The sequence below is a fragment of the Arachis hypogaea genome, chromosome 2 (genome assembly GCF_003086295.3).
Source record: "Arachis hypogaea cultivar Tifrunner chromosome 2, arahy.Tifrunner.gnm2.J5K5, whole genome shotgun sequence".
Classification (NCBI taxonomy): domain Eukaryota; kingdom Viridiplantae; phylum Streptophyta; class Magnoliopsida; order Fabales; family Fabaceae; genus Arachis; species Arachis hypogaea.
The window spans coordinates 51,087,522-51,094,096 of NC_092037.1; the positions used below are offsets into that span (position 1 = coordinate 51,087,522).

General features: G+C 37.7%; 1 non-coding gene across 1 annotated transcript; it reads left to right on the forward strand.

Annotated features, from left to right (window-relative positions):
• Positions 1 to 1,060: 1,060 nt before the first annotated feature.
• On the forward strand, positions 1,061 to 1,164 carry LOC112767763 (small nucleolar RNA R71). The gene has a single exon (XR_003185209.1). It is a non-coding gene; the product is annotated as a small nucleolar RNA R71 (small nucleolar RNA).
• Positions 1,165 to 6,575: the final 5,411 nt, after the last annotated feature.

Here is a 6,575-nt window from a genome sequence, read left to right on the forward strand (position 1 = left end):
GCAAGGGAGGTTCACTTTCCCAAGTCTCATTACCAAACAACTTGGCATTCAGCTTCATGATAGCTCCTAAATATTGAGCAACTTGCTCTCCAGTCACATCTTCATCCTCCTCAGAGGAAGAATAGTCTTCAGAGCTCATGAATGGCAGAAGGAGATTTAATGGAATCTCTATGGTCTCTATATGAGCCTCATATTCCTTTGGATCCTTAATAGGAAACTCCTTCTTGCTTGAGAGACGTCCCAGGAGGTCTTCCTCACTAGGATTTTCGTCCTTCTCCTCCCTTGTGCATTCGGCCATATTGATTACATCAATGGCCTTGCACTCTCCTTTTGGATTCTCTTCTGTATTGCTTGGGAGAATACTGGAGGAGTTTCAATGACTTTCTTACTCAGTTGGCCCACTTGTGCCTCCAGATTTCTGATGGAGGATCTTGTTTCACTCATGAAATTGAAAGTGGTCTTTGACAGATTAGAGACTAGATTGGCTAAATTAGAAGTGTTTTGTTCAGAATTCTCTGTCTGTTGCTGAGAAGATGATGTAAAAGACTTGCTATTGCTCAGCCTATTGCGTCCACCATTGTTAAAGCCTTGTTGAGGCTTTTGTTGATCCTTCCATGAGAAATTTGGATGATTTCTCCATGATGAATTATAGGTGTTTCCATAAGGTTCACCCATGTAATTTACCTCTACTATTGCAGGGTTCTCAGGATCATAAGCTTCTTCAGAAGCTGCCTCTTTAGTACTGTTGGATGCATTTTGCCATCCATTCAGACTTTGAGAGATCATGTTGACTTGTTGAGTCAACACTTTGTTCTGAGCCAATATGGCATTCAGAGCATTAATTTCAAGAACTCCCTTCCTCTGAGGTGTCCCATTATTCACGGAATTCCTCTCAGAAGTGTACATGAATTGGTTATTTGCAACCATGTCAATAAGTTCTTGAGCCTCTTCAGGCATTTTCTTTAGGTGAATAGATCCACCTGCAGAATGGTCCAATGACATTTTCGAAAACTCAGATAGACCATAATAGAATATATCTAATATGGTCTATTCTGAAAACATGTCAGATGGACACCTTTTGGTCAACTGCTTGTATCTTTCCCAAGCTTCATAGAGGGATTCACCATCTTTTTGTTTGAAGGTCTGAACATCCACTCTAAGCTTGCTCAGCTTTTGAGGAGGAAAGAATTTATCCATGAAGGCAGTGACCAGCTTATCCCAGGAGTCCAGGCTATCCTTAGGTTGTGAATCTAACCATATTCTAGCTCTGTCTCTTACAGCAAAAGGGAAAAGCATGAGCCCGTAGACTTCAAGATCTACTCCATTCGTCTTTACAGTCTCACAGATCTGCAAGAACTCAGTTAAAAACTGATAAGGATCTTCAGATGGAAGTCCATAGAACTTGCAGTTTTGTTGCATTAAAGCAACTAGCTGAGGCTTAAGCTCAAAATTATTGGCTCCAATGGCAGGAATGAAGATGCTTCTTCCATCAAATTTGGACGTTGGCTTTGTGAAGTCACCAAGCATTCTCCTTGCATTGTTGTTGTTGGGTTCGGCTGCCATCTCCTTCTCTTGTTCTAATGTTTCTGAAAGGTTACCTTTAGATTGTTGTAATTTAGCTTCTCTTAGTTTCCTCTTCAGAGTCCTTTCAGGTTCGGGATCAATTTCAACAAGAGTGCCTTTTTCCTTGTTCCTGAAGAGGAATCTTCTATATCACAGTATAAAGATTCCTTTATGTTAGTAGAAGAAGAAAGGGGAGAAGAGTGAAGAAGAATGGGTTCGGATTTTTAGATGAAGAGAGGTGAAGAGAAGTGTTAGTAAATAAATAATTAAATAGAATAAGAAAAGAGAGGGAGAATTTCGAAAATAATTTTGAAAAAGAGGTTAGTATTTTCGAAAATTAAAGATAAGATAAGATTAAAATTAAAATTTAAAACAAAAAGAGTTTTTGAAAAAGGGATGAGATATTTTCGAAAATTAGAGAGGGAAAAGTAGTTAGGTGGTTTTGAAAAAGATAAGAAACAAACAAAAAGTCAAATAGTTAGTTGAAAAAGATATTAAAATCAAATTTGAAAAAAGTAAGAAGATAAGAAGTTAGATAAGATATTTTGAAATCAAATTTTTTTGAAAAAGATAAAATTTTGAAAAAGATATGATAAAAAGATAAGATAAGAAGATAAGATAAGATATGTTTGAAAAAGATTTTAATTTTTAAAATTACTTAACTAACAAGAAACTAAAAGATATGATTCTAGAACTTTAAAGATTGAACCTTTCTTAACAAGAAAGTAACAAACTTCAAATTTTTGAATCAATCACATTAATTGTTAGTGTAATTTCGAAAATATGATATAAAGATAAGAAAAAGATTTTGAAAATATTTTGAAAAAGTTTTTTGAAATTTTCGAAGAAAAAAAAAAGAAAAAATGGAAAAGATATGGTTTTTGAAAAAGATTTTGAAAAGATAAGATTTTTAAAATTTGAAAATTTGATTTGACTTATAAGAAACAACTAATTTTGAAAATTTTTGACTAAGTCAACTTCAAATTTTCAAAATTTTGAGAGAAAAAAGGAAAAGATATTTTTTTTTATTTTTGAATTTTTAATTATGAGAGAGAAAAACACAAAAATGACCCAAAACATAGAAATTTTGGATCAAAACCAATGATGCATGCAAGAACACTATGAATGTCAAGATGAACACCAAGGACACTTTGAAGATCATGATGAACACCAAGAACATATTTTTGAAGAATTTTTGATGCAAGGAAAACATACAAGACACCAAACTTAGAAATCTTTAATGCATGGACTCTAACAAACGAAAAATGCATATGAAAAACAACAAACAACACAAAACAAGAAATCATCAAGATCAAACAAGAAGACTTGTCAAGAACAACTTGAAGATCATGAAGAACACTATGAATGCATGAGATTTTCGAAAAAATAATGCATAAATTTTAAAAACATGCAATTGACACCAAACTTAAAAATTGACTCAAGACTCAAACAAGAACACAAAATATTTTTGGTTTTTATGATTTTATGATTTTTTGTATTTTTATTAAAAAATTTTTTTTCGAAAATATTTTTTTTGGAAAAAAACGAAAAAGAAAAGAAAAAATTTGAAAAAGGTTGTTTGAAAAGTTTTTTTGAAAAGAAAATTACCTAATCTGAGCAGCAAGATGAACCGTCAGTTGTCCATACTCGAATAATCCCCGGCAACGGCGCCAAAAACTTGGTGGACGAAATTGTGATTCATATGTTATTGCATTTTGTAAAATTCATTGCTTTTTCTTTCCCTGGCAATGGCGCCAAAAACATGATGCCAATACCATGGTTTACAACTATGTGTGGTCACAACTCCGTTCAACTTAACCAGCAAGTGTACTGGGTCATCCAAGTAATACCTTACATGAGTAAGGGTCGATCCCACAGAGATTGTTGGTATGAAGCAAGCTATGGTCACCTTGTAAATCTCAGTCAGGCGGATAATAATTGATTATGGATAAGTTCAAAAATTAATAATAAACAGAAAATAAAATAGGATAGAAATACTTATGTAGATCAATAGTGGGAATTTCAGATAGGCGTATGGAGATGCTGTGCTCCTCTTGAATCTCTACTTTCATATTACATTCATCCAATTCTTCTTACTCCTTTCCATGGCAAGCTGTATGTAGGGCATCACCGTTGTCAATGACTACATCCCATCCTCTCAGTGAAAATGGTCCTATGCTCTGTCACAGCACGGCTAATCATCTGTCGGTTCTCAATCAGGTTGGAATAGAATCCCTTGATTCTTTTGCGTCTGTCACTAACGCCCAGCCTTCAGGAGTTTGAAGCTCGTCACAGTCATTCAATACCGGAATCCTACTCAGAATACCACAGACAAGGTTAGACTTTCCGGATTCCCGGAATCCTACTCGGAATACCACAGACAAGGTTAGACTTTCCGGATTCCCATGAATGCTGCCATCTATCTAGCTTATACCACGAAGATTCTGTTGGAGAATCTAAGAGATATGTGCCCGGCCTAAGGTAGAACGGAAGTGGTTGTCAGTCACGTGCGTTCATAGGTGAGAATGATGATGAGTGTCACGGATCATCACATTCATCAAGTTATTGTGCAACGTATATCTTGGAATAAGAATAAAAGAGAATTGAATAGAAAATAATGGTAATTGTATTGAAACTTGAGGTACAGCAGAGCTCCACACCCTTAATCTATGGTGTGTAGAAACTCCACCGTTGAAAATACATAAGTGAAAGGTTCAGGCATGGCCGAATGGCTAGCCCCCCAAAACGTGATCAATAGTCTCCTTAGATGAAGAATAAAATAAAACTGAGACCAAAGATGTCTAATATAATAGTAAATTATCCTATTTATACTAGACTAGCTACTAGGGTTTACATGAGTAAGTAATTGATGCATAAATCCACTTCTGGGGCCCACTTGGTGTATGTTTGGGCTGAGCTTGATCTATCCACGAGCTGAGGCTTCTCTTGGAGTTGAACTCTGAGTTATAGCGTGTTTCTGGCATTCAACTCCGGGTTGTGACGTGTTTCTGGCATTTAACTCCAGACAGCAGCATGTACTTGGCGTTGAGAGCCACTTTACGTCGTCAATTCCCGAATAAAGTATGAACTATTATATATTGCTGAAAAGCTCTAGATGTCTAATTTCCAACGCCGTTGAGAGCGTGCCATTTGGAGTTCTGTAGCTCCAGAAAATCCATTTCGAGTGCAGGGAGGTCAGATTCCAACAGCATCAGCAGTCCTTTTGTCAGCCTTTGTCAGAGTTTTGCTCAAGTCCCTCAATTTCAGCCAGAAATTACCTGAAATCACAGAAAAACACACAAAATCATAGTAAAGTCTAGAAATGTGAATTTATCATAAAAACTAATGAAAACATCCCTAAAAGTAGCTTGAACTTACTAAAAACTACCTAAAAACAATGCCAAAAAGCGTATAAATTATCCGCTCATCAGGTTTACTTGAAACAGATGGCCAACTTAGAGCTCTTTGTGGCTTTAAGAGAAAAAGGGAAATGACTCATACTCAGCGCTGGTATGCAAGACTCAATGAGGCTTCGCACTTCAATTTAAGGTTCAAGGATTGGTGTCAACCTCAATTGAAAGGATCTCAGAAGCTATTTGGTCACTGCAGTGAGAATTCAGAATACTCACCACCCGGCTGGAAAAATGTAGATAAAGACAAAGTTGGGTGTAGAAGAAAAGTTTGGGATCCTAGAGTCTATTCTGACATTCAACACTCCGGGAGCCTGCAAGCCTGTTTGAACTCACACAAGGGCTTTACGTACTTTGTTTGGGACCCCGGAGGATGCTGGCATTCCAAACACTGGTGGAGATTCCTGGATCAGTACAAGCATAAGCCACCATGACAAGGAGCTCGCCAAATGTCCAACTTAAGGACTTTAACTAAAAGTGCTAGGTGGGAGACAACCCACAATGGTATGATCGTTCTTTTTTTTTCAGTTTAAATTTTAGTCTGTTTTTGAATTTTTATTGAACCTGGAATCTTGCATAGCATTCATATTAAGCATTGCATTATGCATATTGCATAAAAAAATATTCGCACGTGACGCGACAGCATTGCTGATGCGTACGCGTCACAGGTGCATTAGGGAGAAAAGAAACGTGAACAGAGAGTCACGCGAGAGCATGGCTAGAGGCGTGCCTTTGGCACAAATTGATCCATGCGACCGCGTCGCTCACGCGTCCACGTCATGTGGGAAAAATGCCTCCCACGCGTCCGCATCACCCACGCGAACGCGTGCCCTGAAATCGACGTAAAAAGGGTGTATGGCCGAAAGTTGAGCTAGAATTGGGCTGGACTTGTGCTAGAAGCACAAGCCCTACCACGCGAACGCGTGCCCCACGCGTTCGCGCCATTTTCAAATTTAGGCCATCCACGTGATCGCGTCAGTCACGCGAACGCGTCACCCAGATTTTTGGCACAATGAGTTTCAAACAGAGAGTTGCACGAGCGCACGGCTGCCCTCGCGCCAGTAGCACAAATTCACTCACGCAACCGCGTGCCTTACGCGGCCGCTTCACTTGACAATAGCGCCACCTTCGCGAATGCGTCACTCACGCGTCCGTGTCGCCTGCGCCGCACAGCTCAACCAGATCAGCCAAGATATCTTATCTTTTCTTCCCATATCTAAATCTTTTCTTTCCTTCTTATTTCTTTCTTCCTCCTTTCTTACTTTCTTTTCCTTTTCCATTGGTGTTAAATTTTCTTATTCAACTATTGTATCTTTTCTGGTATTATCTTGGTGCTTAGTGACTTGTTTTATTCTTGTTAGTAATATTAATTAAATCAATTCCTATCTTTTATACCTGTACTATTTTTGCATTGACATGAATTTATATTATCTCTCCTTACCCACACCCTCTTCCCTATTGTTGCAAATTTTTGCACTCTTGATTTGCCATGTGCTTCTACTGTTTTCTCGCTTGCATGTTGTAGCTACCATGTAATTGAGACCCTTTTTATCTGGCATTAATACCCATATTTTATTTGTTTTCTATCTTTATTTTTGGGTT